The following is a 13,765-nucleotide window of genomic DNA, read 5'->3' on the forward strand; positions in this document are numbered from 1 at the left end:
CTGCCATTCCATCCATCCATCCATCCAACCATCCATCCATCGTTCTGTCATTCCATCCAACCATCTATTCATCATTCTGCCATTCCATCCATCCATCCATCCATCCATCCAACCATCCATCCATCGTTCTGTCATTTAATCTATCCATCCATTAATCATCCAACCATCCATCCATCGTTCTGTCATTCCATCCAACCATCCATTCGTCATTCTGCCATTCCATCCATCCATCCAACCATCCATCCATCCATCGTTCTGTCATTCCATCCAACCATCCATTCATCATTCTGTCAATCCATCCATCCATCCATCATTCTGCCATTCCATCCATCCATCCATCATTCTGCCATTCCATCCAACCATCCATTCATCGTTCTATCATTCCATCTATCCATCCATTGATCATCCATCCATCGTTCTGTCGTTCCATCCATCCATTCATTAATCCATCCAACCATCCATCCATCATTCTGTCGTTCCATCCATCCATCCATTAATTCATCCATCCATCGTTCTGTCGTTCCATCCATCCATCCATTAATCCATCCATCCATCGTTCTGTCATTCAATCCAACCATCCATTCATCATTCTGTCAATCCATCCAACCATCCATTCATCATTCTGCCATTCCATCCATCCATTGTTCTGTCATTCCATCCAACCATCATTCTGTCGTTCCATCCACCCACCCATTAATCCATTCAACCATCCATCCATCCATTAATCCATCCAAACATCCATTCATCATCATTCTGTCAATCCATCCATCCAACCATCCATTCATCATTCTGCCATTCCATCCATCCATCCATCCATCTATTCATCGTTCTGTCATTCCATTCAACCATCCATTCATCATTCTGCCATTCCATCCATCCAACCATCCATTCATCATTCTGCCATTCCATCCATCCATCCAACCATCCATCCATCGTTCTGTCATTTCATCTATCCATCCATTAATCATCCAACCATCCATCCATCGTTCTGTCATTCCATCCAACCATCCATTCATCATTCTGTCCATCCATCCAACCATCCATTCATCATTCTGCCATTCCCACCATCCATCCAACCATCCATCCATCCATCCATCTGTCTGTCATTCCATCCAACCATCCATTCATCATTCTGTCAATCCATCCATCCATCCATCCATCATTCTGCCATTCCATCCAACCATCCATCCATCGTTCTGTAATTCCATCTATCCATCCATTAATCATCCAACCATCCATTCATCATTCTGTCGTTCCATCCATCCATTCATTAATCCATCCAACCATCCATCCATCATTCTGTCGTTCCATCCATCCATCCATCCATCCATTAATTCATCCATCCATCGTTCTGTCGTTCCAGCCATCCATCCATTAATCCATCCATCCATCGTTCTGTCATTCCATCCATCCCTCCATTAATTCATCCATCCATCGTTCTGTCGTTCCATCCATCCATCCATTAATCCATCCATCCATCGTTCTGTCATTCCATCCATCCAACCATCCATCCATCATTCTGTCAATCCATCCAACCATCCATTCATCATTCTGTCATTCCATCCATCCATTGTTCTGTCATTCCATCCAACCATCCATCCATCATTCTGTCATTCCATCCATCCATCCATCCATCCATTAATCCATTCAACCATCCATCCATCCATTAATCCATCCAACCATCCATCCATCGTTTTGTCGTTCCATCCAACCATCCATCATTCTGTCAATCCATCCATCCATCCATCCATCCATCCATCATTCATCATTCTGCCATTCCATCCATCCATCCAACAATCCATCCATCGTTCTGTCATTCCATCCAACCATCCATCCAACCATCCATCCATCCATCGTTCTGTCATTCAATCTATCCATCCATTAATCATACAACCATCCATCCATCGTTCTGTCGTTCCATCCATCCATTCATTAATCCATCCAACCATCCATCCATCATTCTGTCGTTCCATCCATCCATCCATTAATCCATCCATCCATCCATCGTTCTGTCATTCCATCCAACCATCCATTCATCATTCTGTCAATCCATCCAACCATCCATTCATCATTCTGCCATTCCATCCATCCATCCATCCATTGTTCTGTCATTCCATCCAACCATCCATCCATCATTCTGTCGTTCCATCCATCCATCCATTAATACATCCAACCATCCATTCATCGTTCTGTTGTTCCATCCATCCATCCATTAATCCATCCAATCATCCATCCATCGGTTTGTCGTTCCATCCAACCATCCAACCATCCATCGTTCTGTCATTCAATCAATCATTATTTTTTTTCTTCTAATTTGTTAACACCTAATGCACTGCATGTTCTGAAAGGAAAAGCACATTTACAGTATAGGAGCAAACTGAGGAGTTTCACGCTAATGTATGACTGTTGTTTTCTACAGTGGCTGTCTTTCCATCCAACCATCCATCCATCTCCCTGTCATTCCATACATCCATCCCTCCATTGTTCTGTCATTCCATCCAACCATCCATCCATCATTCTGTCGTTCCATTCAACCATTGTTCAGTCGTTCTATCCAACCATCGAACCATCGTTCTGTCGTTCCATCCATCCATCGTTCTGTCATTCCATCTATCCAACCATCCATCTATCTATCGTTCTGTCGTTCAATCCATCCAACCATCCATCCATTGTTCCTTCATTCCATCCATCCATCTATCCGTTGTTCTGTCATCCATCCATCCATCCATCCATCCATCGTTCTTTCGTTTTATCCAACCATCGTTCTGTCGTTCCATCCATCAAACCATCCATCCATCGTTCTGTCGTTCCATACATCCTCCATCTATCATTCTGTCGTTCAATCCATCCAACCATTCATCCATTGCTCTGTCATTCCATCCATCCATCCATCGTTCTGTCGTTCCATCCATCCATCCATCCAACCATCCATCCATAGTTCTGTCATTCCATCCAACCATCCATCCATCGTTCTGTCGTTCCATCATCCATTCATTCAATTCAATTCAATTCAAATTTATTTGTATAGCGCTTTTCACAATACACATTGTCTCAAAGCAGCTTTACAGAAAGTGCATTTCGGAAATGTACATAGAAAAATACAGTCAGTTAATCATGTATTAATTTATGGGATAACATATCGCCGGCTTTGAGTCGTCTCTTCACAGGCGTCGAGTCATCTCTTCACAGGCGTTGGGGCATCTGAAGTTTCCGTGAGAGGCTGGATACAAACTGGAGCTGACGAACGCTATTTACCTCGGGACTAGCGTCCCGAGATAACAGCAGAAAGGCAGATGGGAAATAATTAGCATAGCTGATGTTCATAATGTTAATGCATTCGAACTGATTCAGCAGTAGTATTAAAGGTTAAGCATTAAGTGAATGCTTGGTTAAAGAGATGCGCCTTTAATCTAGTTTTAAACTGGGACAGCGAGTCTGAGTCTCGAACAATATCAGGAAGGCTATTCCAGAGTTTAGGAGCTAAATGTGAGAACTAAATCCCTCCTTTAGTGGACTTCGATATCCTAGGAATGACCAGAAGCCTCGAATTTAGTGATCTTAAATAACGTGATGGATTGTATGGCGATAGAAGGTCTGTTAAATACACAGGAGCTAAACCATTTAGGACTTTATAGGTCAGTAGGAATACTTTGTAATTGATACGTAATTTAATAGTTAACCAGTGTAGAGATGATAAAATAGGTGTTATATGATCATATTTTCTTGATCTAGTAAGAACTCTAGCGGCTGCATTTTGCACTAACTGTAGCTTGTTTATTGAGGATGGAGGACAACCAGCTAATAAAGCATTAAAGTAATCTAGTCTGGATGTCATGAATGCATGAACTAGCTTTTCTGCATCAGAAACAGATAGCATGTTACGTAGCTTAGCAATGTTTCTAAGGTGGAAAAAGGCTGTTCTTGTAATTTTCGAAAGTCAAGTTGCGGTCTAGTATAACACCCAGGTCTTTTACTGTAGAGGATAAAGTAACAGGACATCCTTCTTAATTAAAGTTGTATTGTAAGGGATTTTGTGGGTAGTTTTTTGGACCAATAAGTAGTACCTCCATTTTATCTGAATTTAATAGGAGGAAATTACACGTCATCCAGCATTTTATATCATTTAGACACTCTGTCAATTTAGATAAGTTAGTGTTTTCATCTGGTCGTGATGAGATATATAATTGAGTGTCATCAGCATAACAGTGGAAATTAATTCCATGTTTTCTTATAATATTACCAAGTGGCAGCATATATTTTGAGAATAGCAGAGGGCCTAACACCGATCCTTGCGGCACTCCATAGTCTACTGACATTATCTTCGATTTTTCCCCATTTAAACAGACAAAATGGTAACGGTCTGATAAGTACGATCTAAACCAGCTTAATGCCTGTCCCTGAACACCAGTGTAGTTTTGTAGTCGATCCAAGAGTATTTTATGATCTATAGTGTCGAACGCAGCGCTAAGATCGAGTAGAACTAGTATTGAGATACAGCCTTGGTCAGAAGCTAAAAGTAAATCATTTGTAATTTTAACTAGTGCAGTTTCTGTGCTATGATGCGGTCTGAATCCCGACTGGAATTTTTCATAGATATCATTTTCTTGCAAGAAAGAGCACAATTGAGCGGACACGATTTTTTTCTAGTATTTTAGACATAAATGGAAGATTTGAGATGGGTCTGTAATTTGCTAAGTTATTTGGATCTGATTGCGGTTTCTTAATGAGAGGTTTTAGTACTGCCAGCTTGAATATTTTTGGAACATGACCTAAAAATAAAGATGAGTTAATAATATTAAGAAGAGGCTCTTCCACTACAGGTAACACTTCTTTCAGTAGTTTAGTGGGTATTGGATCTAATAAACATGTTGTTGGTTTAGATGCAATGATAAGTTTATTTAGCTCTTCCTGTCCTACAGTTGTAAAGTGGTTTAGTTGTTCTAGAGGGGCCATAATTGAGGTTGAATCATAAGGCATCATAGAGGATTGTATATTTAGAATTGTGTTTCGGATGCTTTCTATTTTCTCATCTAAGAAATTCATAAAATCATTACTACTATATTGTAACGGAATATTTTGCTCTGGTGATGTCTGTTTATTTGTTAGTCCAGCCACGTTGTTGAATAAAAACCTTGGATTATTTTGGTTATTTTCTATTAGTTTGCGGAGATGCTCAGCCCTGGCTGCTTTTAGAGCCTTTTTATAACGTGACATACATTTCCACGCGATTCTAAAGACCTCTAAATTAGTTTTTTACCATTTACGCTCTAAGTTACGAGTTACTCTCTTGATAGCATGCGTAGCACTGTTGTCAAGTCAAGTCACCTTTATTTATATAGCGCTTTTTACAATACAGATTGTATCAAAGCAGCTTCACAGTGATAACATGAAAATAATATAACAGAGTTTGTTTCTAAAAGAAAATTGAGTCAACGTCCACCTTAAGCAAGGCAGGTCAATAATATTATTGAATATTAAATGTCCCCAACTAAGCAAGCCAAAAGCCAAGGCAACACCATGGTGTTGTACCATGGTGCTTTAGTTTTCTCTCTAACCTTTTTTAATCTAATTGGTGCAACAATATCTAGTGTACTAGAGAACATGGTGCTCAAACTGCTAGTCATTTCCTCTAGTTCATCTGTTTGTTTTGGTGCACTGAGCAGCTGAGATAGATCAGGTAAGCTATTTGAGAATCTATCTATAGTGGTTGGAAGGATTGTTCTGCCTGGTCGATAACGTGGCGCAACATGACAAATTTCAGCAGTACGTATTACGCAAGATACCATGTAATGATCAGTGAGATCGTCACTTTGCGGTATAATATTTATATCAGTTGGATTGGTTCCATATGATATAATTAAATCTAGTGTATGATTTAGACGATGAGTGGGACCACTGACGTTTTGCGTGACCCCAAAGGAGTTTAATAAATCTGTAAACACAGCCCCTAAAGCATCATTTGTATTATCTACGTGTATGTTAAAGTCTCCAACAATTATTGCTTTATCGACCTTGACCAATAGATCTGAGAGAAAGTATGCAAACTCTTTTAGGAAGTCAGCATAGGGCCCTGGAGGTCTATATACGGTAGCCAAGGCTAGAGATAATATGGATTTGTTTCTTACATCTAAGAGCGTAACATTTAGCACAAGTACTTATGCTTATAACAGTATCCTGGTGGAGTAGACTCATTTAGACCAAAATAATCATTTGGTTTAAGCCAGGTTTCAGTAAGGCAAAGTACATCGAAACTATTATCTGTGACCATTTCATTTACAATAACCGCCTTAGGTGTGAGCGATCTAATGTTTAGAAGACCTAGCTTTAGAAATTGTTTTTGTTCACTGATATTTAGATTTTCTGGTTTAATTACAATAAGATTTTTGCTAGATCCTACACTAGATTTATTGTTTGGCCTCACTAAGCGAGGAATAGACACAGTTTCTATATAATGTTCTACACTACTTATATCAATTAAGTTGGGACAGCAAAGACTGTGATTTGGACTTTGACTTACTAGTCATATGGTGTGTAACGTCTTGGAGATGTTGTCCGACAGAACAGCCGCTCCGATTCTGCTGGGGTGCAGGCCATCAGCACGGTAGAGCCTAGGTCGCTCCCAGAACAGATTCCAATTATTTACAAAAAGCAGTTTCTGTTCATTACACCATGACATTAACCATTCATTTAGAGCAAATAATCTACTGAACCTTTCTTGTCCTAGTCGGTACGCTGGAAGCGGTCCAGACACGATGATCGTTGCTTCAGGCGATGTGCTGCGAACCGTCTCGATCAGGCTTCTGTAGTCCTTCTTCAGAACCTCTGTCTGGCGCAGCCTGATGTCGTTCGTTCCCGCGTGCAGCACGACAGCTCCGAAGCGCTCGTCACCGTTCAGGAACTCGGGAATCTGTGCAGCGACATCAAGAACACGAGCACCAGGAAAGCAGTGAGTGCGCACCTTACGCTTACCTGAGGTAGCACGGACATGACGGACCATGGAAGTGCCGATGATCACGGCGGCGTCACGTTCCGACTCGCGAAGAGGGGAGAAGCGGTTCCGGGTGGAGATCTCAAAGACCGGGAGGGGTGGGGAGGTCCTTGGTCTGGTCCTGGCTCGTGTCTTCCGCTGTGGGATCACCCAGGGTCCATGGTTTTGCCTCGGTGCCGGGGTGAGTGAAGGCAGAGATGATCGCGTCCTCCTGGGCAGAGAAACGCACGGAGTAGACGAAGTCGGAGTCAAAAAGTTACTAACCACTGACGTGATGTTTCAAGCGCTGATCGCTGATCTCGCAGCTCGGCTTGCTTCACCAGCAGAACACGGTTCTGCTTCTCCACCGACTCCAGCTCCAATCGTACCGAAAACAGCTCGAATGTGTCCTCACCTGCACTCAGAGGTAACGTTAGACACACATCCGATATGTTCGCCATTATAACAGATGAACAGTAAATTAGTAGTGATACTACCAATATCACTACTAATTTAGCACTGAAATGATGGATATAACCCGTATCCTTTCAGTGAAACGGGTGTAAAATGAGAGGGTCGATAGGCGCGAGGCCACGCGTGAAATGCTAGCAGGCTAAAGGCTAGTAGCCGAGATTCGGAAAGTTGGATCTAAGTAGCGATATCAAAGCAATCCGATTGTTTTTTATAAGGAATAGTGTCGAGGATAAGTTCACATGATATAAAAATAGAGAGTGCTTGTTTATAAATGAGTGGTAAAGAAGAAAATCAGGGATTAATGAATCAATTCGACGGAGCTCCAAACACAAACACAGACCGCACGCGCATGCGCATAGGATTCATCCATCCAACCATCCATCCATCGTTCAGTCATTCTATCCATCCCTCCATTGTTCTGTCGTTCCATCCATCCATCAATCTGACATTCCATCCATCTATCCATCCATCCTTCATTTTGTTGTTCCATACATCCAGTTCTGTCATTGCATCCATTTAACCACTGTTCTCTCATTCCATCCATCCATCATTCTGTCATTTTATCCATCCATCTTTCTGTTCCATCCATCCTTTTTTGTCTTTCCATCCATCCATCGTTCTGTCGCTCCATTCATCCATCCATCGTTCTGTCGTCCTATCATCCATCCACCCATCCATCATCATTCTGTCGCTCCATCTGTCCAATGTTCTGTTGTTCCATCCATCCAACGTTCATTCATCTCACCATCCTTCCATTTGTCATTCCATCCATCCATCCATCCAACATTCTGTCGTTCAATCGGTCCATCCAACTTTCTGTTGTTCCATCCATCCATCCATCGTTCTGTAATCCATCCATCCATCTGTCATTCTGTCGTTCCATCCATCCATTGTTCTGTCATCCATCTGTCATTCTGTCATTCCATTCATCCAACATTCTGTCGTTCCATCCATCCATCCAATCTTGAATTCGGGCTAATTTCTTTGTAGCTTTGTGAATTATGGCATTGATTGTGTGTTCAGCAGAAACCACGAGCCTGTGTGTAATTATCTGTTCGGAATGACCTGAATAGAGCCCCAATTAACAGACACACACTTGAGTTTGTTCCTCTCTCTCTGTTGAAAAGCATCTTGCATCGTTCATTCATCTCTCTGCCATTATCGTACACAGACGCCGTTTATGTAAGACACTATTATACTGCAGCAGCTCATAACAAGGTCGTTGAGATCATGAGAAAAATTACAGTGGGACTGAAGTCAGACAATAATCAGCTGCTCTCACTACTGTATCTGACACAAAGGTCAATAAGTATATCATTTGAATGAGATTTGGAGGGGATCATTTATCATCACAGCTCATATTTAATATGAGCGAAACACACGGTCAGTGTATTAATGTTATTTAGAAAAGAGTCCTGGTACTGCAATTATTATTTTTTTCTTTGCATTTGTTAACACCGAATGCACTGCATGTTCTGAAAGGAAAAGCACATTTACAGTATAGGAGCAAACTGAGGAGTTTCATGGAAATGTATAACTGTTGTTTTCTACAGTGGTTGTCTTTCCATCCAACCATCCATCCATTTTTCTGTCATTCCATCCAACCATCCATCCAATGTTCTGTCGTTCCATCTAACAACCAACCATCCATCGTTCTGTCGTTCCATCCAATCATCCATCCATCATTCTGTTATTCCATCCATCCATCTTTCTGTCATTCCATCCAACCATCCATCCATCGTTCTGTCGTTCCATCCAATCATCCATCCATCATTCTGTCGTTCCATCCAACCATCCATCCATCCTTCTGTCGTTCCATCCAACCATCCATCCATCCTTCTGTCGTTCCATCCAACCATCCATCCATCATTCTGTCGTTCCATCCAACCATCCATCCATCCTTCTGTCGTTTCATCCATCCATCCATCTTTGTCATTCCTAGGGGTGTGCCGGTTTCAGAATTGGTGATGAAGGTTATGACGTGAGTCAAATGTGACGGTTCGTAACATAACCGCCGTCGTCGTCTGCCTGTTTTTGTCTGTTAAAGCGATATAATCCACGAAAAATAACTTTTGTTACTCGTGAGCTTTTTGTGATGCAGCTTTAGCCTACTCTATTTAAGCACGCAGAGAAAAACATATCTGAGAGCGCGCGAGTACTGAGTATTTTAAAATCTCTTGAAGGTTTTAACTGGTAAGACTTAAAAAGACGTGCAAATGATAAACGTTAGTTACGATGCAATGCTGGCCCTATTGACCCTTCGCTAAGCACCGCCCTCCTTAGTTACTGTTGCTACGCCAGTCAAGCTTTCGCGTCTAGCACATCTATTACAGTGTGTATGCACCGGTGTCAGACATTCCCAATGAGATAATTAGTAATTTTTGGCGAACGTGAAATATCTGAGAGAGCAAGACAAAAGGGACTGCAGTGTGCATTCGAGGGATATATCCACGACATAATACGCAACCGATTAGAGAATCATTTAATAAAAATTGAAGCTAAAGCCTATAGTCGCAGCAGCAGCGCCTCATATGCTGACCATTCACATGGGAAACACACAAATTGAGGAACAGCTATGTTCGTGCACAGCAGGGTAAGTGAAATGTGAAACTAATCTAATAATTAGTCAAGTCACCTTTATTTATATAGCGCTTTTTACAATACAGATTGTATCAAAGCAGCTTCACAGTGATAACATGAAAATAATATAACAGAGTTTGTTTCTAAAAGAAAATTGAGTCAACGTCCACCTTAAGTAAGGCAGATCAATAATATTATTGAATATTAAATGTCCCCAACTAAGCAAGCCAAAAGCCAAGGCAACATTAGAAATGCCAAAATGCCAAGGCACATGAATTAGAAATCAAACAGTTTATCCATAAATCTTGTGGAATAACACTAACACCGGTGGAGCCGCGATCGGATTGGGTTAGTAGGCCGTCGATTAACAAAATGCTGAAATATATTTTAAAGTATGTCAGTGAGCCTCCCTCTTGTCTTTAAACTTCTTATTTTACGTTAAAACGTGCATTATGAACAAAGAACCGTAATTATTTCCAACTTCCAAGCAATATGTGTTTTTGTTAATCCTGTCGACACTTAGTTGTGAATGGGGTCTCCCACACTGCTTGATCCACGCACATCATTTCTCACCTTGGCTTCTAGATTTTCGGGAAGGAAAAAATTACACTCCCCCGTCCAAACTTTTAGGATACCGGGTATCAGATTTGCACAATCCACACGCACAACGCTTCGGCATGTTTCCCTCGCTCGAAAGCTTGCCAGACCTCCCGCGCCTTGTTACGGTTGCTAAGACACGATTGGCCAGTGGCGGTTTTTCGGGCGTGGCTTAGCGAAGGGTCAATTGTGCAAGTGAATATTCCATCCTGTCCCGACTACTAAACGCGAGAGTGTAGTATCGCCACCTCCATCGCTTGACGCTTGCCTTCTGCAACCCATTTGAGAGACGAGAGAGAGAAGACTCAGCACCGCTGAACACTCGCGCTGTTTATGAAATTGCGTTTTGCAGAAAGTTTTAAAATGACTGATTTGATTTTATAATCTGTGTGGATTCATTTACTAATACAACCTACATGCTAAAGTGAATCAATGTTTGCGGGAATTTCCCGCATTATAAATGGGAGACCTGCGGGAATGATTAAAATTATGCGCAATACCTGCAATCCCGCGCCGAAATACGAGCCCTGAATTGGCTACATTCAAAAGCACGACTGTATCGATACGCGCATCGTCAGGAGTTCATGAACATGTATCGTTGTATTGATATTCTGAGCACAGCCCTATTGGAGATAGCGGTTAACTCTGTCAGCGCACGCTCTGATCGGTAAATGGGCAGAGATTTCAGACTTCCGTATATTAAGGAGATCTCCATGATTTCTCTTCTTGGGAGGGGTCGGTGCACAGACCTCTCCCGATTCATATCCAGCAGTAGCAGCCTCCAAAACACCACTAACTCCGCCTCCGTTTCCCTCGTCAGCTGATACAATTTCCCCCCGGAGTCTTTTTTATTAAAAAATAGTTTGATAACACGGTTTTGGCGGTTATAGAGTTATAATGACGGTGTTCAAATATAACTGTCGGTCCCACGGTTATATAATAACCGTCACACCTCTAGTCATTCCATCCAACAATCCATCCATCTTTCTGTCATTCCATCCAACCAACCATATATAGTTCTGTCATTCCATCCAACCATATATCGTTCTGTCATTCCATCCAACCATACATCCGTCCATTGTTCTGTCGTTCCTTCCAATCATCCAGCCAGCGTTCTGTCGTTCCATCCAACCATCCATCCATCATTCTGTCGTTCTTTCCAACCATCCATCCATCCTTCTCTCATTCCATCCATCATCCATCCATTCAACCATCCATCCATCGTTCTGTCGTTCCATCGATCCATCCATCCATCCATCATTCTGTTTCATGACATCTTTAATGTTCACATCTGTTCATGTTCACACCTGTTTAATCAATGAAGGTTTATCTCATAATGAACTGTGAACTGAGCAAACAAACACTTTGTTTGCAGATAACTAGCGGATAACAAGAGTTCATGTTAAAGTCATCAGCTGAGATAAACTAAGGCATTCACTGGCAGTTATCCAGACTAATTTTTAAATGTCCGTCCATCATTCTGTCATTCCATCCATCCATCATCTATCCATCCATCACTCTGCCATTCCATCCATCCATCAACCATCCAACAATCCATCCGTCGTTCTGTCATTCCATCCATCATTTGCCATTCAATCCCTCCATCCATCCATCCATCAGTCATTCTGTCATTCCATCCATCCATCTATCCCATCCATCATCCATCCATTCATCCATCTATCTATCCCATCCATCCATCTGTCATTCCATCTATCCATCCGTCATTCTGTCGTTTCATGACGTCTTTAATGTTCACACCTGTTCATGGTTTACTGTTTAATCAATGAAGGTTTATCTCATAATGAACTGTGAACAGAGCAAACAAACACTAGCAGATAACAAGAGTTCATCTTAAAGTCATCAGTTGAGTTGCATCACATTCACTGGAAGTTATCCAGACTAACTTTCAAATGTCCGCCCATCGTTCTTTCATTCCATCCATCCATCATCCATCCCTCCATTCATCCATCCATCCATCGTTCTGTCATCCCATCCATCCATCGTTCTGTCATCCCATCCATCCATCGTTCTGTAATCCCATCCATCCATCCATCATCCATTCATCCATCATTTGTCCATCCATTCATCCATCCATCCAACAAACCTTCATGTCATTCCTCTCTGTCATTCCGTCATTATGTCATTATTATTCCGTCATTATTATTATTATTATTCCGTCATTATGTCATTATTATTCCGTCTATGTCATTATGTCATTCATGTCATTCCGCTCTGTCATTCCATCCATCCATCCATCCCATCCATCATCCATCCATCCATCCATCCCATCCTTCCTATCCAATCATCCATACATCCATCTATCTATATATCCCATCCATCCATCCATCCATCGTTCTTTCATGCCATCAATCCATCTATCCATCAATCCGTCGTTCTGTCATTACATCCATCCATCCATCGTTCCTTTCATTCCATCCATTCATCCATTGTTCTGTCATTCCATCCATTCATCCATCATTCTGTCATTCCATCCATCCATTGTTCTTTCATTCCATCCATCCATTGTTCTTTCATTCCATCTATTCATCTATCCTTCCATCCGTCGTTCTGTCATTCCATCCATCCATCCATCGTTCCTTTCATTCCATCCATTCATCTATCCATCAATCCGTCGTTCTATCATTACATCCATCCATCCGTCGTTCCTTTCATTCCATCCATTCATCCATTGTTCTGTCATTCCATCCATCCATTGTTCTTTCATTCCATCCATTCATCCATCGTTCTGTCATTCCATCCATCCATCGTTCTTTCATTCCATCCATCCATCTATCCTTCCATCCGTCGTTCTGTCATTCCATCCATCCATCCATCCATCCATCCATCCATCCATCCATCGTTTCCATCCATCTTGCCATCCATCGTTCTTTCATTCCATCCATCTAGCCATCTATCCATCCATCCATCATTCTGTCATTCCATCCATCCATCGTTCTGTCATTCCACCCATTCATCCATCTTTTAGTCATTCGATCCATCCATCGTTCTGTGGCCCATCCATCCGTCATGCGGCTGTTCCATCCATCCATCCAGTAATTAACCAAGACCCAGGGCATAAAAAAGTGTTAGTCATGCTCACGCACAGCATATCCAGGAATTTTTTTTAAAAAAAATCAACATCAATAT

At 41.6% G+C, this 13,765-nt stretch overlaps 1 protein-coding gene across 2 annotated transcripts in view; it reads left to right on the plus strand.

Annotated features, from left to right (window-relative positions):
- The first annotated feature begins 6,985 nt into the window (after positions 1-6,985).
- Positions 6,986-13,765, plus strand: part of LOC143710998 (MIF4G domain-containing protein B) — a 1,123,636-nt gene continuing 1,116,856 nt past the window's right edge. Inside the window, exon 1 of one of the 2 annotated variants that reach the window (XM_077202297.1) lies at positions 6,986-7,169. The gene's annotated coding sequence lies outside the window, so the exon portion shown is untranslated. Of the gene's footprint in view, positions 7,221-13,765 lie in introns of both variants that reach the window. The other variant, XM_077202296.1, reaches the window with a different exon arrangement.

This window comes from Siphateles boraxobius, unplaced genomic scaffold (genome assembly GCF_051911475.1).
Source record: "Siphateles boraxobius isolate OS27281-9 unplaced genomic scaffold, OSU_SipBor_1 49, whole genome shotgun sequence".
Taxonomy (NCBI): Eukaryota; Metazoa; Chordata; class Actinopteri; order Cypriniformes; family Leuciscidae; genus Siphateles; species Siphateles boraxobius.